This window comes from Amblyomma americanum, chromosome 6 (genome assembly GCF_052857255.1).
Source record: "Amblyomma americanum isolate KBUSLIRL-KWMA chromosome 6, ASM5285725v1, whole genome shotgun sequence".
NCBI classification, from domain to species: domain Eukaryota; kingdom Metazoa; phylum Arthropoda; class Arachnida; order Ixodida; family Ixodidae; genus Amblyomma; species Amblyomma americanum.
The window spans coordinates 84,987,624-85,007,457 of NC_135502.1; positions in this window are offsets into that span (position 1 = coordinate 84,987,624).

The following is a 19,834-nucleotide window of genomic DNA, read 5'->3' on the forward strand; positions in this document are numbered from 1 at the left end:
GACAAGCGCTCGACCTGGCCATCACTTATTCCCTCTTTACTTTCTTCCCATCGTGTTTTCACCATCACTCGAATCCCTGAAAAAAAAAAGAAATAGTGAATGAAAATAAAACATAAGGGGATTACACGCTTGGTAAAGCGGATGACGAGCGCCAAGTATGGCAACGGTGCGAAATGATGTCAAATCCGCTGCTGGCAACACGGGTATAAGCACATTAAATTTGTTTCCCTTTGACGGCTCAACGCCTTCTTCAAACCCACAACCAATCACTAATTGCCGCCGAATAGCAAGAGCGCAGTCTTTCTTGAAGGTCCGAGACACCCTCAATACTATGGTACACGTCACGACCAAGTAGTATTCGCCTCTCGCTCATCCACCATGGGTCCTAACGTCTTTGGCGAGCGAGTTCTGTACGCTGGGCTCGATCTTGAGGATCTCGAATTATCTGTCAGCCGGCTCATGTTTCTTGCTTACACACTCTATGGCCCTAGTTACCATGACGAGCGGATTTGGTTTGCCGCCCCTCCCATGAACACTTGCGCGACGGCGACGCTGCTGCGCGCTATTCTCGCTTCTTTGCTCGGGCAGCTTGCTGACGCGCTGCATCTCTGGCACGAGCTTCTCTCCATTTCCGGTTCATCATTCAATTGATGCGAGGGACTGTCCTTGAACGAGTGACGAGATCGGCTGCCCACCTCAATGGTTCTCGCTTTCAATGCGGAAATGTATCCTAGAACACTGTCAAGGAGTATGTGCCTTCTCCGGCCTTCCTCTCAGTCGTCCTTTCTCAGCGCACCAAAATCTCCGCAAAAGACCGTCTAGAGGGCATTGAATAAATACAGCAGGGCAACAACTATGTGCTAAAGACGAGGTTGCGCTCGTGTACTTCCGCGGTCTTGCGCACATATTGTCGCCGAGGAACGGTTGACGTACGCAGGGCTGGTTTACTTATACGCACAAGACGCTGTGGGAACGTGCAAGGCAGCAGGCAGCTCAAGAGATGAAGACGAGGAAACATCTAGCCCTGAGATTGCTTTAATGCTTGCAACTGCCAGGTAACACAGTTTATCCGCGATACGACGCCACTATACGAGTTAGTAGTGTGGCAATATTTTGAATTGAATTGAATTGAATTAAATTTTATATCAGAACATTTATACAACGCATATTTAAAACAACATCTGGATCCCTAGCGAAAAGCTGGCTGGGATCCATGTAAAACATATCAAGTGATACTATGTTCAGGCATGATAATAAAATATTTAGATTACACGTGGTGAAGGGTCTTGCATTCATGTAGAAAGTTGAAATCATCTTGACCAAGGAAGGCATTAGCTGGACATACATGTATATGCATACAAATACAAAGCCTCTACACAATCCAGCATATAAGGAAAAAAACAAACTGCAGAGAAAATACGGTTTCTTCACTGTGATTTAAAATACTTTCTTAACTGCAGGGGAAAATTTCTGCTTCGCTTCACATCATCTGTAAGGGCATTCCGCAGCTTCGTCCCCACCTGAGCTATGGTCCTTTCTCCGTAGACGTTTTCATCTTCGGAAGAAGGAAATTTCCATGTTTAGCGTTACGGGTGCGAGTAGATGGCAGAGTGAAAATGGATGAGTGTAATGAGTAATTTTCCGCAAGGCATGCATGTACAGTCATTAGAGTCCTGTATTCAACAAACTATTTCAGCTGTAGAATATTAATGTGTCTAAAAAGAGGAGCAGTGTTCGCTTTGTAGTTAAACTGTGTGGTGAACCGAATTGACATTTTTTGCAAAACCCTGCATATACATTCTGTTCGCTTCTAAGTTGGCACCAAAATATAAAGAGACGAGAATAAATTACACTTATTTTCTCGGTTTTTAACATAACACCTATCGGCTTTGTCTATGATCGTATTATTCTGCGCTACATCACAGCAGGCTGACCCGACGGTTATACAGTGGCGCCGCCCATTGTGGGTCGGTAAGTCGTTATCCTCGCTATCCCAGGTGCGACCGACCATTCAATACGGCGGCACAGTGAGGTGGATAGGAAGCTTGAGCGCAAGATCTGGATACAAACACGTCACCTAGTGCAGTATGCACGGACAAGTGAAATTTGTCTTAAAATTTTTCACCTATCACGTGCTATGCAGAGCCCCAGTCTCCTTGCTCTCCAAATCGAAGAAAACGATCCTGAATATTATTATTCGACACATATCTCCTTCTGACAGGTATGGAGAACACACTGACGCTAAAGGAGAAATAAAAATGTGAATATTGTAGCGAGATAAAGGCGTTCACGCTCATAATAAAATATGGCTCGAGGACGCGAAATCTAAATGCGGTAAAGAACGGAAAAACCAAATATAAAAGTAACAGAAAACAAGTGCGGAGCCTCCAAAACGATTCCTGGGAGGAAGGAACTGAAAAAAGTTATCGTCACCGTTTTATTTAGACATACTGAATCCAGCCAGAGCTCCCCGTCCCCATCCCTCCTTCCTTATTAGCTACCGTCTCCTTCAGTTGCGAAAGCCAGTTGCTTTGTTTAGTCGTAAACCTGCGCCTCGGCAGTGCACAGCAACTTTTTGGCGTACAGTATATGAGAAAACTTTGGCAAAGGCTCTCGATTCTCGAAACCTCTAGTAATGACAAAAAGCTCACAGCCGGAAAAAAATTCCTGTTTACTTTAATCTGGCAATGTTCAAGAGGGAGCAAAAAAAATAATTTTATAAATAAAAACTTCATTTTCATTCGCAAGATTAAATTGATTCTGCACAACCTAATCCGGACCTTGTCTCTCGACACGAACAGGTGACAACCGTTGACCTTAAACAAACGGGACGCCGAGATCACCACAGCCCCAACATCTCTTCATTCCAAAAATGCACATCACAATAAAAAGAACGAACACGAGGTGGCGGACGAAGCCTGTGTAATATCGCCGCCCCGGTCAGCCGCATACCATTAATGAAGCACAGCACGTCTTATGTACACGGAAAGCGAACCACGTACATTGAAAGGAGCTAAGAAAGAACGACGTGGTTAGCCATGTGCGGTCTTGAATGCTGCATTGTCGCCTTGGATCACGGGCCCACGAGAGCACAGGTTGCGAACATGCCACCTCGCGACCGTTACTTCAGTGGCTGCGAGGTCGGGATGGCGTCACATTCACCAGCCTTTGCCAAATTGTGGGAACTCAAAGCGCACAAAAATCAGACGCGGGGCTTCGATTGATTCTTCAGCGGCAGCAGAGTTCAGATGGAGCACCTAAATCCATTTGTGCCTGCGTCCACACTCACAAAGATCATGTGGCTTCCAATTGACCCCGTGTGGCCCGTGTGCAGCCCGTGTGGTGGTTGACAGCTGGCCAACTCAGAGGATTCTACGCTGGTGCTAGCGGCAAACGTTGTATGTACTGTCGGCAACATATGTCCTTTTCTAGGGCCAGTTGCCAGAAAGCTGAGGGGGCCAGGCTATTCATTGCCGTCATTCTATGATGTGTTCCGTGTAATTCTGCTAACATGTATGATCGAGCGTCTTCTGGCAAAATGGCATGGTCACCCCTGCAAACCATCCTATTTTGACCGTAAACTATAGTCATTGCGATGAAAAAAGGCTGGAAACGCTGATAATCCCCAAACCGGCAAGCCTACCTTACTTAGTCTATGTACTTCCTTGGAGTACTATCACCACTCGTCATGTCCGCTGATTAGCGGACAAAACAGAGTCATCTGGAGACGTCGTGTGCAGCGTACACTCCACGCGGTTTCCTGTGCACCACTCTTATCTTGCTTCGTTGAATGCAAGCGACTAGAGATATCATAATTAGTAATTTGCTGCCTCTTTCGATACTCCAAATTATACTAATATGCCGACAAGTGCAACGTCGAATGCATGCCGCTGCATTTGCGAAAAGCCTCCATGGCAGTGTGAGCGTGCGTGTTTATCCGAGGATGACGATCAACGCGGGGTCTCCGCTCTCAAGTTAGGACAACTAACCAAATAACTTAAACTTTTGCTCCGTTTGAAAGTTACCTACGTTCCCAAAAGCTGACTGTGCATGTTGCGCCCATGCAGAGTATCTACACGGTTGGAAGAAGTACAAGAGAAGTCGAGAAAAAAAATTCTTGAGCGATCTTTGGTGGATCGTTTGAATACGTTAGCCTTTTCAGTTGTTCCTTATTCCTTTGTAGCCCTCCCCTTCGAGCGTAACGTGACAGCGTTAGGGGGTTAATACCCTTATATGCGGAATCAGTCGTTCCGTACTTGACACGCATAGATGTCTGCGAGTTCACGTACCACTCCTAGCGCAATGGAGCAGCGGTTAAACAATGCGTCACTTCCACGGCAGGTGGCTGTTTGAAACACAGCAACCGGTAGGGCTTGTTAGACCTAGGTTGCTCTGCCTGAGTATTCTCTCGAGGACAATCCATAATTTAACTCCCACCAATCAGGGTGGGCTGTTCCTCACAGTCCGGTGGGCAGGTTGTGATGAGGTTACAAGGCTCATACCGCGTAACAAGTCACGCGTGACGGCAGCCCCAACATCCGCCTGCACTAGGCCTTCCGATGCTTTCGCATCAATCAGAAGACAATAACAGAACAAGGCAGACTGGTGAGCCATGGTACAGGCAAAAAACTCAGGAAACAGGAAGTGACATCTTTCATCACCCGACCCTTTTCCCTGAGGCGCTCTCTATCATTAACACACTCCTTCTCTTACCCCCTCCTCTCCGCCTACTTCGGCACTGAGGCCCTGTTCTTTAGCCTTGTGTTCTCGTTTACTCGCGAAGATGGCGCGTGGGTGAGAAGAAACAGCTCGCTTTTTATGTTCCATCCTCCAGCGGCTCAAAAGAGGGTACACAAGCTGGGCGAGAGAAAGAAAGACGGAGAAAGGGGTGGCGCTAAGAGGAAGAGGGAGATAAGAACTTGAACGATTAGAAAGGGGAAGGCGTATAGTCCGGCTTGACCTTCCACTCGCGAGGGGATGCGCGATCCCCCGTTCCTGTTCTTAGCGCGCAAGAGATATTTCGCATAAAGGATGCACCTGGCTCCTTCTAATTGCGCAGGCAATCTCTGAAACTATTTCTTCCAGGCACTCGCGACAACGTGCGTTAATTTAAACGCGCTTGTTAAATGTGGTGGTGCCCAGCGCAGGCGTACATCGGCCTCAAGCCTCATGGCAGGACTGTACAGCAAACAAATAGCTGTAATAAGCGCCTTAGGAGCGCTGATATGATTCCCAACAAAAGGAAAGGGAGAAGACTGTGATAGACTGAGTGGGAGAGGATAAAGAGGAAAGGAAAGAAACAGGCCGTAGACTGGGTGCGTGTGTGTTTTTGAACAGGACAAAGATTACTTAAAGTGACGTGTTTAGAATAAAAAGCCGGGAGTTAAGAGCCCGCGCCCTCTAACGAGGATTGCTAACAGACGCTGTCATTTTGCTGGTGACGCCTCCTATTGTACTTTAGATGGTGAGAGGGTAAGACAGGAGGATGAATGAACGTGGCGTAGTTGGAAGGGACGGTTCATCATTCCCTGTCATTGAAGAAGGAGCGAAAGAGTCGCAGACGTGGTTAACAAATCCCTGCTGCTGCAACCACTGGCACCGCTGCACAAATTGAGTGCGTTCAGAACACCAAGACGATGGAACGAAGGAAAAACTAAGGAAGGAAAACAAAAGCACACGAAAAAGAATAAAACCGTCTAAGCTGGCATAAACTTGTAAAATGGAGCCCCCCCCCCCCCCCTCCCCCCACCATCGTGTCGTATTCCTCGCCTGACGCTTGTAAGTGGTTTTATTAAAATGATAAAAAACAGGAAGGAAAAGATTTTTGGTAGCCACGACGTCTGCCATCGATAATGAAGCACCTGAGCTGGGGCAGCGGAAATAAAGGATAGCAGGCCGAATGGAGAAATGAAATGCAAGGGGTGAGGGGACAGGAAGAGAGGGTAGGGGGAGAGGTAATATACACAAACTATTAACACAATAGGAAAATTGTCCAGGTTGTGCACGGGATTAGTTCATGATGGAGAAATAAAAACACACGCGCACAGCACTATGTTGACTGCAACTGGAGTGTGGCGTCCAATTGTTGATCGTCTAGGTGGCTGCGTTTTTATGGAGGAAAAACGCTAAGGCGCCTGTGTGCTGTGCGATGTCAGTGCACGTTAAAGATCCCCAGGTGGTCGAAATTATTCCGGAGCCCTCCACTACGGCACCTCTCTCTTCCTATCTTCTTTCACTCCCTCCTTTACCCTTCCCTTACGGCGCGGTTCAGGTGTCCAACGATATATGAGACAGATACTGCGCCATTTCCTTTCCCCAAAAAACCAATTATTATTATTATTATTATTATTATTATTAGGTAGAACTCGCGTAGCGTTCGGTCACTGCGTGTAACTGCCTGGCGGAGAACAGACGGCACGTCAAGCCAGTCTGTTCGAGGAATGCACAGAGGCTCACTAAGGTTCGCTCACGGGTGCGCGCAGTGCCCTGCGGCCACAATAGCGTCTTGAGTGAGCCTGGTAGTATGCCCTGCGCCCTATAGGTCGCAAGCGTATCGCGACGAGCATTGGCGAACGCGGCACAGTGAAGGAGCAGGTGCTCTAGTGTTCCCAATGCACATCATTCGTGATGGATCCCAGGAAGGTTGCTTGTTTCTGGCTGTGCAGGAGAGGGGATCGTAGCCGCCGCTGCAAGGGAGCAGCTGTCCGGGCCACTGAGCCATCGGTGTACACGAAGAGATCTTCCTGGAGCTCCTCGTGTGTATGACGGCTCTGGCCAGCTGCTACACAGCAAAAGATGGTGTGCTTCGCTTTCCCGCGAATCCGATGATCTCTCGCTATACCTCTGAGGCAGCAGGCGAGGGCGCGCAGGAACCGTAGAGGCTTTCTTTCTAATAATAATTGGTTTTTTGGGCAAAGGAAATGGCGCAGTATCTGTCTCATATATCTTTGGACACCTGAACCGCGCCGTAAGGGAAGGGATATAGGAGGGAGTGAAAGAAGAAAGGAAGAATAGGTGCCGTAGTGGAGGGCTTCGTAATAATTTCGACCACCTGGGGTTCTTTAACGTGCACTGACATCGCACAGCAAACGCTAAGGCGCCCGTGTGCTGTGCGATGTCAGTGCACGTTAAAGATCCCCAGGTGGTCGAAATTATTCCGGAGCCCTCCACTACGGCACCTATTCATTTCCTCTTTCACTCCCTCCTTTATTCCTTCCCTTACGGCGCGGTTCAGGTGTCCAACGATATACGAGACAGATGCTGCGCCATTTCCTCCCCCCCCCCAAAAAAAAAACAAAAACAATTATTATTATTATTAAAAAGCAGCCGTCGCGACAACGTTCGCGTAACTGTTAAGGCTGTCTAGAGCGGCGCTAACGTTTGCCGCACCTATGCTTCATATTCCCATCGAATTCTGTTATCTATTGTTTTAACCAACAATGTCCGGCAGCAGAAACAGAATATTTGTGCTCTTAAAGGCTGTTATTGCGCAATGGTGTGTTAATAGCACCTGCTGTAATAAAGAACTTGCGGTGTTAACAACTTGGGCGTGAGCGTGACATAGGAGCCATTTGTTACACTTCAGATTTGATGCTGGCGAGCAGAACGCTCCATATTTGAGAGACTTGTTTGCCAGTGAACAAACAGCGAAGCTCGATATTAGCACTTCTTAACTCGTGTTTGCTAAAAGGATTTTATTTTTCGGTTCTATAAAGTGCCGCGCAGTGCATTTTAAAATGGCATGGTTTATAAGACGGCTTTGTAAGTGTTACCTTATAAATACGAGGATTTGAGGAAAGAAGCTCAAGTTTGAAGGCGCCGCTAACGAATCGAGAGCGAGTGTTTAGCAAAGTTCGTCCTTGCTAACCGCTGATTTGTCTTGTTTTTTCTTTTTGGCGTTCCTCGCGAATGTTAGAAGCCTGAGTTTTAAGTAGTTTTTCAGCATGCTTTGCAAGTCATGAAGTCCTTTGCAGTTGGTACATTTTGGCACTTCAACTGTGCATGCAGGTCCGTTGTGGTATCTACCACAACGCAGGCATGTTTTTCTTGCTCGCGCATGCAGCGATCACGTGTACCGCTTCTGATATATTCGGCACTGCAGTGGGCGGGGTATATAAGGGCGCACTTGGTGCCTTACAAATCCCACCTTCACGTGGAATGACAAACTGGTGCTTTCAAATAGTAGTTTCACACACTTGGATTGTCCACACAGGTGAATATCAGTGATTCTAACTGAGCAAGATAATAGGTTCACGAAGTCCACGTCTTTCCTTTCGATGTCTACATCAGAAATCACTCCTGCAGTAGTGCTAAGGCTGTGTGCAAAGAACAAGCGAACACGCGTGTCGCCTAGCTCTGACACACCCGTCATCTTGTCCAGGGTGGCCCGGCTAGAGACATCAACAGATAGGATATGCCCTGGAACGAGGGCTCCACCCATAAGCTCGCCCAAATCCCCATCTCTTTAATAAAGTTTTTTCTCCTCTTCCTCCTCCTCCTCCTCGCATTAATGCGCACTTCCTTGACTTGAATCGAAACCAGTCGTTCAAGGGCAAGAGTGAGCGTCTGCCTGTTGATGGAATTGAAAGTATCCTCATATTCGACAGGCATGTTTGAAATCGTTCAAGTGAGTGGTTGCGCCCTCACACTTGCCTCATTAACTATCTTGGTGTTCGAACAGGGCGGGTTAGGCCGCTTCGTATTCACACTCTGCCCACGCTCTTTCGAGGTCTTGCAGAGCTTTCTTTTCTGGCGCCTACTCACCATCGCGGTGCAGCCAGCATCATATTCCGCGTCATTAAAAAATCGAGTAGAGTGGGGTCGTGCGGGGACCCAGGGGCGTGCCCTGAATTCCTCTCAAATAATAAATTTTCTCTCTCTCTCTCCATGTCATCTGCGTCGGAGAAACTACACGACCCAGGTACCTACAAGGGGACGTCCACGCTGGAACCACGTAGACTTGCGAAGCCAACATTGCTACCAACGGTAGGCAGCAGAGACGGCGAGCCATACGCTTCGCCTCAGAGGACGAGGTCGCCGCAAAGGCAACAGAAACATAATATAAATAGAAACAAGCTTGAGCTCAAAAAAGGTGCAGTTCACGGCGCTCTTCTGTATATGTGGGAATTACCCCATTACGTTGTCGCGTCAAACCCTTAAGGTGGAGGTGAAGTCTCTCCTCAAATTTTTGAAGCGATAGATTCACTACGTCATGTAAAGCCAAGTTCACCGTGCCGAGCCAGAGCCGTTGATGAGCATGCGCCGAGCAACAGGTGCGCTGCGCGTGACGTCAGAGTTGCGCCACTGCCGCCGCCGACTCCACAGCGTCGCTGCGCGCGTCGCGCGAGCGCAGTAGCTACAGGTGCGGTGCACATGCGCAGTTGGGCAACAGATTTGCGTCATTGCTCGGCCACTTTATAAATAGAGGGTGCGAAGCGCTCGTTGTCATCAGTTCTGATGACGCGGTTGTTGCGACGCGCGTCCTTTCAATCTTTCCTCTCGCATCTCTTTCAACTCTCCTACTGTCAGAACGTGGCAGCGATTGTGGCTCAGCTTGAGCCAGTGGACAGGCCCGTACACTTTACTTTTCATTCTTCCTTCAGACACAACAACAGCGCTCGTTCTTCAGATGAACGATGGGTTAAGAAGCGGAAAGTCGGAGTATACATTGCGACCGACATCAACGGCGACTGCGGGAAACCACGTCGACGGATCCCGAAGTTGTGGCGCGGTATAAGGCGAGTCGACAACGAGCCGAAGAAGCCAGGAATGCCAAGCGCGCCGCCGAGTTCCAGAACAGAGGAACGGCTCGCCAAAAGACGCCGTAAGGAAGCGGAGAAACGACAGCGGCAAGCCGCGAGCTAGGCCACGTCTTCTTCGGGTCACCTATAGCGTACACACTAGGTTTAATCGCAGCTACACCATGAATTTTTTTTCAAAAAGTGAAAGCTTTACTACGCCAGCCAGTGAGCCATTTCGGCTCGTCGCGCAGTTCAGCCGTATGCCGTGCCGACGAACGACGTTGAGCCGCCGTTGCCTATCAACGCCGCAGCCGCGCTCCAACAGATGGCGTCGCCGTCGACGCCGCTGTCGTCGCCGCTCGCTCCACCAGACGTGCTCCGCTGGGTTAGAGGGAGAGGAAATGCCGCCACGCGGTGGGTATATATATATATAAACCCCCGGAGGCGACGCCTCCTCTCCCTCTAAACAAATATATTAAACTTATTTTTTAAATATGGCGGTGTGCTAGACGCACTCTGGCGCGAGTCGGCCCTAGGTGTATGGGCCTATTAGCGCGCTGCTACTTTACTGTCGATCTTTCCCTCCTATCATTTAAGTCTTACTTTCAGCGCGTGGCAGCGAGCGTGGCTCGGCTTGAACAAGTAGTCAGGCCCGTGCTCTTTCCTTTTCTTACTTTCTTTCAGCCGCATCAGTGTATTGTGGTCGTTATGGAGAGCGCGAAAGAGACGCAACAACTACAGCACGAAGCGAGGAAGAGAGAACGCGCCGCACGAACGAAAATCAGGCTAGAAGTCGTGCCACGTCCCGGAGTGACTATTCAACTGCGGAAGAGACCGGTTTGAGTTCTCGAGAGCGTCGTAATGAGACGCTGCGTAGGCTATGTACCAAGGAAACGAAGATTTTGCAATTTAACTAGGGTCAACCTGAGCTGAACCACAGCCAAATTTTTTTTTTGTTTACTCCGATTTCAGGAATTCTGGGTTTTTTTTCCGACACAAGCATGAGAACGGGTGACGCCAGAATTACTACGTTCTAGAAACGAGTGCACCACGGGAGCGTTAATGAAGCCGCTGAGCACCGTTGCTCGCTTATTCTTTATCTCAAATAGCGCACGTGATTGTAGTGGATCAGTAGAAACGCTCCTTAATTATACTTAGCTATATGCCAGTCTGACCCAAAAGGCTTTCATTAGTAGCACGTCAAATCAATATTTTCGATATGTAGTTATCCGTATTTTAAGAAAGGCGAAGGCTAGAAAGAAATAATCTTTTTTAATGTTCTGCTAAAAAAATTTGAAACACCTACGGCAAATTGTTTCATAAGGGTGATGGTGAGATAAAAATAAACAGGCCACGACAAAAAATTTTGAAGGATGCTTAAGCTTCGCCTTTAAGAGCAGTACATGCCAGCGTGTTGCAGGATTGCCAAGGAGTCCACGGAATGCCATCGTCCTTCGGTGCGACCCCTTGCCCGGACAATTTAAGGAAAGGAAGCATATCTTGGTAGACACCCGAACCAAGCCATAAGGCAAGGAAAATGAAAATAATTTTTTAAGGAAAGGAATAATAATAAAAATATTTGGTTCTGGGGGAAAGGAAATAGCGCAGTATCTCTCTCATATATCGTTAGACACCTAAACCGCGCCGTAAGGAAAAGGATAAAAGAGGGAGTGAAAGAAGAAAGGAAGGTAGGTGCGTAGTGGAGGCCTCCGGAATCATTTCGACCACCTGGGGATATTTAACGTGCACTGACATCGCACAGTACACGGGAGCCTTAGCGTTTTACCTCCATAAAAACGCAGCCGCCGCGGTGTGATTCAAACTCGTGAACTCCGGATCAGTAACCGAGCGCCCGGAAAGGAAAGAAAGCCTGTCTCACATACCACGGTGGACACCCGAACCGGGCCGTAAGAGAAGGAAATTAAAACGGAAATTGTTTTAAGGGAAGGAATTGACGCCTGTCTCACAATTCTCGGTGGACACCCGTACCGCACCGCAAGGGAAGGAAAATACTTTCCCTTACGGGGCGGTTCAGGTGTCCGCCGAGATGCGCCATTTTTAAAGCGAGACATTTAGGGCACGTTCACGCTTCTTCAAAAATCCGGCGAGCGAAGCGGATTCGGCCGCTTTGGACGCCGAGCTAGGCGGAAAGCGGCGTGGCGAGGGCTATCGGGCTGGGCTCAAATTTTTCGTGTTCGCCGCGGAAGAAGGGATAGGTTTTCGACGTCACATCGGGAAAAATACGAACATGTCGGCAAGCATGGCAGCGGAGCCGAGCTCCACTGTTTTCTCTGTCGGGATGCTCCCCGATGCTATTAAAGCTCATCCTATCCTGTACGATAAAAGGCATATGAACTTCAAGGACACAGCATACTGAGACCAACTGTGGGAGAAGATCGGCAGAGAATTGGGAGTGACCGGTACGTAGGCTTGATTGTAGAGGTTGCATTGCGCCGATACCAGAGAAAAAAATGCAATTTTCCCAATGCCAGTGCAGCATTATTTGAGCATGTTATTCCTTGTTCCTATCACGATGCACGATGCACGATGCACGAGAACGCACGATGCTTATTTTACCGCGAAAGCAGCGCACCGATCGTTTCGCTGGTGCCGCTTCTAGCCCATGCATGCGCAGCCCCGCGCCGCCATATAACATATAATACTCCTGTCACACGGCCAGTTTTTCTATCTTGTCTTTCTATGCCATCTTTGAACTCTCCTACTATCTGCACGTGCTAGCCATTGTGGCTCGGCTTGAGCCAGTGGGCAGGCCTGTGCACTTTCCTTTTCTTTCTTCCTGGCAACAACAGACAGACAATTGCCATCGAGTCGAGGGCCTTCGAAAATCTCAATCGCCATCGAACTCGAATGTTAACACGGCGCTCACCGATAATTTCGCTCGTGCAGCTGCTAGCTCTTATCCCATGCATGCGCTGCTCGTGTGATCATGCACGACGTTCATGGTAAGCGACAGTGGCGCTAGGTTTTTGCGATGCGAGCTTTTGCGTCGAACAACGTGAGCGTAAGGCACATTTATCGATTCATGTGGAGTGGAGAATGAATAAGACTGGTAGTAAGCAGTCGTTTGAAGTAATCAGACTTATTTTCTTTTCTTCACGAGTTATCTGTCAAAAAATTTAAATATTTAAAGGACACTTTTATGAAAATCCGGAACCAACTACGAATAGGCATGAAAAGTGGAGCGGGGCGACACTTTGCGGTTATGGAACCAGTTTCAAGAGAACCGATGTGAGTGAAAAATTTTAGCATTCATTTTGTTTTTTCTGCATGCAGCTGTGCCTGCTGGGTTTTCGGAAAAAACAAAAACAAAAACAAAGTCTTTTACTGCAACACTGACTACATGTGTACAAATGTGCAGGACAAAGACAGTGAAAGTATTGTGTGCTCTTTATATATGATTGTATTTTGCATGCTCTCCTCAAGCATGGATTTCACCATGACGCAAGAGTAAGTTGTCAAGCAGTACGCCACTTCATTTAGTAAATAGGCTACTATGACTCCCGCTAGTCATGGGCCATGCCTAAAATCTATGTAGTGCTCAAATCATGAATGAACTAAGTCACTAAGAAAATTCATTGCTTTAATAATGAGAGTGACGATGTTGCTGGAAACAGAATTTCTGAGGACCATGCTGATCGATCGCTTGAAGCTGCTACGTCAGCATCAGCAGCATTGAGCTCCACCCTCAATTCCTGTGGCCCATCCACCCCACAAGCAGTAGCATCTGAAAGGTAAACACCCGAGAATGGAAGATGTAAAATTTCAGTCGCTGAAATGCAAAACAGTTATGGCAAGTATGACATCTGTGCCCTCATTTTTACAGCCAACAGGAAAGGAGGGACTACGAAGACTGCGAGTCGGATGTTTAAAGGTAAATGAAACACTTTTACATCATCTCTTCGAATTTCTTGTTGAACACGCTTGCTTGGAGTTAAACAGTTGCTACAGAGCTCTTTTAATAAATGTATTTTGTTGCTAAAAAGTATTTCTGTTCTTTAAAAAGACACCAAGGCCAAAGAGAACGAGGCGTTCAGTGAGGGGACTGCAAAGGTAAAACAGGAGTTAATTAAATAAATATTCATGGGTACTAAAAACATGTTTCCACTTCCAGTGCGTCAGAGGCTACTCCACATGCTGCAGTTGCTGCTGCTTGCCTGGAGCACTTGCATGCTGTGCGGAATGAAAGAGAGCAACCACAGCACCAGGAGCCAACGGACTTCGTATACCATACGTGTATGGCACTGGCTGCGCAGCTGCGTATGCTCCCTCCCGGAGAGCAACGCGAGGCGATATTTGACATTCAAAACTTGATGTACAATAGGCTGCAAAACGTCCTGACCGATGACCAGCTGAACAATATGATCCTGTCTCCTAATTAACGCTGTAGTTAAAACTATAGTCAGATACAACTTAACAGCGCAGCGGCTATCCCCGTCAAAGGACCCCCTTCCAGCCAGTGGCATTGGCCGATTCCATGACCCTGCTAGCGTGAAAAAGCAGGCCATGGTAGATGACAGGGGACAATCTTTTTCCTCTGTGTTCGCGAATAAACCCCTCTCTACATTGTGCCACCGCTTCCTGGATTGTCATGCTAGCGGGGTCATGAGAATCGACAGATGCCATTGGCTCAAAGGGGGTCCTTTGACGGGGGAAAGATGGGTGCATTCTTCCACCTATAGAATTAAAAATATCTTTTCAGTAGCAGCATACCAAAGTAATTCAATAAATTTATATTTAATACAAGAGGCAGTGGCACCACATTGATGGGTTGTAAACAAATTTCTACAACCTGGATTTATTCTAATGTGCAGTTCTTTCTAATCAACGGCCAAGTGCCATAACTTCCTGGCCACTGAAGTGCACTGCTGCGAAATGCAGTTTGTCTAATATTCAAAGAAACTTCTTTTTGTGATCAGAAATATGAGATATGTATTTAGGTATAACCTGCATGCAGGGCAGTACAGGGCTATTAGCTTTGTACACCCGCACATTAGCGGCAAATGTATCCGTGCCAAATATTGCTGAACACATAGCATCATTTATTTATTTATTTTTTGGGAACAACAAAGCATATGAGGGTGATGTGTTATGTTGAGTTAAATATGAACTGTGATATAGGACCCAAGGCCTCATCAGGCGTTTGAATATGCCTTTTGCCTCGGCTATCCAAACAAGATGAAATAAATTAATGTATTATGCATGTAGACCTCACCTGATTCTGTTGTAAGGAAATGAATGAATGAAAGTGTCAAATATAATAGGGAGTTTGAAATAGAAGTGTGAACGAAAGGTTTGAAGAAGAGGAGGATGGCGATAAGAATGACGTGTATTAACCCGAGAATAAAGAAGATGAAGGAAAAGTATTCGGTGAGGTGGAAAGAGATGATTGATGGAGAAGAGAAGAGGAAGATGATAAGGATGACGTGTACAAATGGCAACTCACCAGTTTACCCTATTCTATGGGGTCGCCCCACTGAACCCTGGCCTATCCCTCGTCGTGGGTATGTGCCATGTCACGAAGGCAACAACAACCAACGCCAAGGTTATAAAAGCACGAGGGAGAGCTTGGCACGGAGTGAAAAGAACAGAAAAGCAGAGGCTCCGGCAGACCAGGAACACCTCGGCTGGAACAGAGCAACGCCGGCTACTGCCCTGGTGATCTCGAGTTCTACGGCGTCGCACCGTGGACTTCCTGCCTTCCTGAGCCCATTCCGGGGAGTCAACGGATCACGCAACCACCTGCAACGGCCAGGGGTGCCCACAACGCCAGCATCACCAGCATCACCTCCATGGGCACTTGGACCGGGAGCTCGTACGATGCAGCCAATGACGCCGCAAGCGAGCATTTTGAACGCCACCTAGACGTCGGCTACTGGACCCATCAGCACCGAACCGTGAGCACGAATGCCGAACGCTAGTAGAATGGATGTTCCCGGGTAGTGTGTATTGGCAGTCTTTGTGTTTTGTGTTAGGTTTGTTAGTTTTGTGTGCTAGTGTTTGTGTCACGTAGGGTGTAATGAATGTGCGTCTGTATGGGTACACCTGTCGCCTAGTCCATTTCTTCAGTGCGAGTGTTCTCCGGGGATCCGTGACAAAGTACAAAACACACTGTAAGATTGAGTACAATATAAATGTTACCGTTTTCTAGACTCTTCTGGTCCTGATCATTTCCTCCTTCCACGAGACCTTGCCGATTCTGATAAAATATTCACTCAGCATGTCCCTTGTAGCATAAGCGAGTCTGAATGGGAACACATGGAGCATTAAAGCAAAAGCATTCTCTCCAGCCCTTCAAATCAGACAGCTTTGACTAACAATCACAAGTATATTGGAATGAGTAATGATAACGAAGCAGTGTTTTAGTTCCTGAGTGCATATCATTGAGCAACATAAATACCTAGCTGGGTGAGAACCCATGGCAGGAAGAGGTGCCAGCACTGCGTTTAGATCCACCTCCTGCCTCCACATTCCTTCAGCCACATGCCCTTGCCAGTACTCGTGAACAATTGTGCCTGGTGGGCAATATGCGGCACGGGTCGCAAGTGTTTTTTTTATTATTATTTAAATATACTGTCAATCTCAAGAGGGATTGTAACAGGGGTGGGTATAGAAAAACAATTTTACAGTATTATTAACAAAGAATTATACCAGAGAGAGCGGCACAATCGACTGGTTACATTAATACAGGACGTGTCAAGGGATATGTACAAGGAAGTCAAGAGGCAACACAGAAAACTTACTGTGTTTCAAAATACATAAATAACAATGATAAGTACACAATTTGTAAAATTAGGATCATAACATACATGCAAGTAATGCAGCACAAAACAATGAAAGCAAAAATGATCAATGTGATAATAACACAGATACCATACAATAGTTTTACTCTGCGTTTGGCCACAATAGTGTTTCTTCTACAAGCTGGGTAAACTTTTCAGGCGAGCTTGGTTGTGCAATTACTGTATCAAGTTTGTTCCACTCGCGCACTGCGAGAGGAAAAAAGGAGTAGAGAAAGGCGTCGTTTTTACACGAAAATTCCTTAATTGTGAGAGCGTGTTTGTGGCGTGTGTTTCTAGAACGGTTGATACTAACAAAGGCTAAGGGTTCAATCTTAAAGGAATTGTTAAGCAGTTCAAATATTTATTTCAAGAGGTGTACCTTGGCTCGGTTAGTCAGCGTCGGAAGGCCTGCGAGATGCAGTAGTTCAGTTGGGGAATCGGTGCGGCGGTATCTGTTGAATATGAAACGAACAGCCTTGCGCTGCACGCTTTCTAACATGGTCACATCGTTTTTCACGTACGGAAACCAAGCTATGTTGGCGTATTCAAGAACTGGACGAATGAGGGTGACATATGCGAGTTGCTTAGTGCAAGGAGCAGAATGACGCAGCATACGTTTGAGAAAAAATAGTTTGTTCGTAGCTTTTTTGTGACGTTTCGAACGTGCGTTGACAAGTTAAGATCTGATGTTATCGATACGCCCAAGTACCGATACTTCTGCCCTTTACGTAGTAGGACGCTGTTGAGGCGATATTCAAATTTTAATGGTGTCTTTTTCTTGCTAATTGTCATGGAAACTGTCTGTGTCATCAGAAAATTGTGTAGTGCCACACAGGCCGTTATCATGCGGCTGACGTTTTCCTCCTTCGCCTTGAAAGGTCGACGTAGGATCCGCCACCTTTGGGCAAGAATGCCAAACGCATTTTCAATAATTCGTTGGGCCCTACTCAATCTGTAATTAAAAATTCTTCTCACTTGCTGTCTTGAAAAATGGCTTGGTGTTTGCTCTTTCTGCTGTGCCTGCCCTTCACTTGTACTTCCAAACAGGGGAGGCAGACCTGCAGAATAACAAATGCAGCTTTAGTTTATTGAAAATAAATATAATGTGTTCACTGATATAAAAAAGGTCAAAATTTCGAGCACACTTAATGTGTAACCGTGGCAATGTGTATCAATATTTTTGTTTTGTTCTTAGGCAAACAGTGGTTGCATGTTTCACTGCGATGGCATCATGCAAAGCAATTTCGGCCTGTTCAGGTAAAGTGTCTTTGCAGCCTTCAGTATAATCCCTCATTTTTCACACATTATGCGGGTTGGTTAATCATGAACAGGTGAACATATTAAGAAGCCGTAAAGGCTCTGTAAAATCACTGCCTGAGCTATAGCAAACAGACAGACTGTAATGGGCAAGGCATAAGTTTCTGTACTTACTCTTCCTTGCATATGGCCTCATTAGGTATGTTTTGAGAGGAAATGCCTCATGTCAAACAAAATAGTATGGTGCACTGGCAGTTTCACCCAAAGGTGAGCCGCCAAGGATGCCTTGCTGGCCTGCAGCCGCTTTCTTAAAGATGGGGCTCCGGCTGAAGTTGCCTCCATCGGCCTCGCTGCCATTGTGGCCCGCTTCTACAAACAAGAACTTAATTGTGGAAAGGTGAAAAAATTAACATTATTCATAACTTCTAGCTAAGGGCACATGAAGCTTAATATGGCTAATTCACATGGATTAATAATTCAGCACATGCAGCTAACAGAGGTACAAATGGTCAAACTGATTACAGATTCTGCAAATTTCTAGCCTTGGGTTCCACGGTATGAAATTGCGCGTGAAATATAGTATATTTTTATTCTGTTATTGCAGATTATTCAATACTGCATTATTAATTGCCTTGTTTTCTAAAATTAACACAGTAACTCCTCAGGTGTCTCACAAGATAGTTACACACACAGCAAATGACATGATTGACATGAACATAACGGTAGATGGTGCCCGATTGTGGCACTGGCTGCTCTTTTTGGCATAATAGAAGAAAAACACTAGAGCTGGCAACATTACGCGCAACAAAGCAAATTCACAACAAAGAGGATTTACAATACAAATAATACAGTGGACATGCCAGATATGCTAACAAAATACGAAAATAAGCTGTAAGTAATAATATTACCTGACATAAACTGGCAACGTGCTATAAGCAACGATATCTGCTGATCGCAGTAAAAGGTACAAAAACCACAACTCCGAGAAATGAAGTGGGAACAATGCGCACCAACAGTACCGATATCATATATGTAATAGAAACACATAAATATAATTGTCAGGACACTGGGGAGCATGAACCGAGGAAAATACAGAATTTACAAAAGCAATTTGTAGTACTACTGAAGATGCCGCTGTCCTCGAGGAAAGATTGCTGTGCTATGATCACCCGTTTCGGCAGCGCATGCGTCAGCCATTGACGTAATACAACGAAAAACAGAAGGGTCTTTCAGCAAGGGCGGTCAAGTCTCTCTTCAGTTGGGCCATAAAACTGTCATGTTCTGAGCAATGCAGTAACAGATGAGGTTCATCCTCATCCTCGTGACCACTTGCACATTGTGCGCTGTCTGCGCGCCCAATTCTACGTAGAAAGTGATTCGTGTAGGCTGCATGTCCCCAATCGCAAACGGTGAATGAGAGTTTCTAGACTTCTGTTGAGTGACAATAGGATTGTAAACAGTGAGAGAGGGTCAATTTGATAAAGGATAGAAGCTGTATGATTTTTCTGGAACTGCATTTCTTCACCTGCTCTTCTAGTGTTTTTACATGTGGAGCCCAAGACAGTTCTTGGTCGAGTACTTCTGCCAGAAAACAGTGCTGCTTAAGAGTAATCGGTGGTTGTCCTTCTAGAGAGCTGTAAATCTTTTAGCTGCTTTCGGGCGAAGGGCAGCATTGCTGTTTTCACATGCAAAAGCATCATCCCTCTTTCTTTGAACAAACTGTGTGCATCTAAGCCATTTTGTAAGAGTGGTTGAACAAAATTCAGCTGGACCAGAAGCCCAAATGCAGACATCATCTGTGTACAGTGAACACAGCGAACCAGGTGAAAGCCTTTATTGTAAATGCACCATGATGCAGTTGAAAAGAAAAGGGCTCAGTACACTGCGCTTCTGAACTGCGTGCACAAGGCAATGCTGCACTTTTCTGTTCAGTTATCTGCATGGAAAGGTTCCTATCACTCAGGAAGTTAAAAATTCATTGCTGCGGCCTGCCACTGACACCAATGTCCGATAAACGGAGTACATAAACATGGCTGA